This window comes from Herpailurus yagouaroundi, unplaced genomic scaffold (genome assembly GCF_014898765.1).
Source record: "Herpailurus yagouaroundi ecotype Mexico unplaced genomic scaffold, PumYag 211, whole genome shotgun sequence".
Lineage (NCBI taxonomy): Eukaryota > Metazoa > Chordata > Mammalia > Carnivora > Felidae > Herpailurus > Herpailurus yagouaroundi.
Window position 1 is genome coordinate 8,955,830 of NW_024412442.1, and position 1,347 is coordinate 8,957,176.

Consider the following 1,347-nt stretch of genomic DNA (forward strand, 5'->3'; position numbering starts at 1 on the left):
GAGAGTTCCCTTTTCTGGAACCAGTTGTGGATTTTTTGCTACTTTTAACATTCTCTCCGTGTCTTTAGTTGTTGGCACTCCATCTCATAATGTGTTTCAGTGTGGGTTTTTTGAATTCATCTTACATGGAAATTTCTGGGCTTCCTGGATATGGATTTTTTTTTCTGCCCAATTTGGGGAAGTTTTCGGCTCTTATTTCTCTCAGTGAATTTTCTGCCCCTTTCTTTTTCATCCCCTTTTGTGATTTCTATAATGCAAATGTTGGTCTGCTGTATATTGTCTCATATGTCTCTTAAGCTGTGTTCACTTTTCCCCCTGCTCTCATTGGGTGAGTTCCACTGTCTGCAGATTACTGATTCATTCTGCCTCATTGTTCTGCTATTGAATTCCTCTAGTATTTGTCAGTTGTCTTACTGTATTTTCTGTTTGGTACTTTCTTGTACTTTCTTCATGTTGAGGTTCTCACCGTGTTCATCTGTTTTCTCCTGAGTTCGATGAGCATTTATATGACTATTATTTTGAACTCCTTATTAGGTAAATCACTTGTCTCCATTCCATTATGAACTTATTCTTAGGTTTTTTCTTGTTCTTTCGTTTTGAACACACATTTCTTTGTGTATTTTTCTTGATTCTCTGTGTTGGTTTGTGTTCATTAGGTAAAACAGCCACCTCTCCTAGTATTGGAAGAATGGCCTGGTGTAGGTGATGAAGCTTATCATTCGACCCTGACTTAGCTCTTGGTTGCCTGTCAAATTTTCATGGTTGTCTAACCAGCCTCTTTTATTTGTAGTGGCTTTCAGTAGTTGAGGGTGTTCCAAGACCTGTCACTGTCCCAAGGGGAGGATCTCACTCAGCATCTAGATTCAGGCTGATTGGAAGGGAGATCTTCAGACGGTATCTCTTAAAGTATGCAAATATGTACAGTCCTGTGAGACCGGAAGCAGAAGTGATGCTGGCCACCAGAGCTGGGGAATCTAAAAGTGTGCACTAGGCAGTAGGGGCCCAAGTATGGTGGAGGAGTATACACACTGCTTTCCAGAAGACACTGGCGAGCTGGAGTGAGGCAGAGGGAGAACGCGGAGAGAAGATACCCTCCAGCTCGAGTGAATCAGAGGGAGAGTGCACTGTTGGTGCTCACTTGCCATTGTCGGATGATAAACCAGCCTTGCGTTAGTAGGATAAATCTCACGGGGTCTTTGTGTGTAATCCTCGTAATGTGTTATTCGATAACATTTGCTAGTATTGTGCAGAGTATCTGTGGGTCTGTATTCCAAAGATGTTGCTCTTAGTTGTTTTAGACATTGAACTGTAGTTGTCTTCTCTCATCATGTCTGAGTTTAGTGCCGA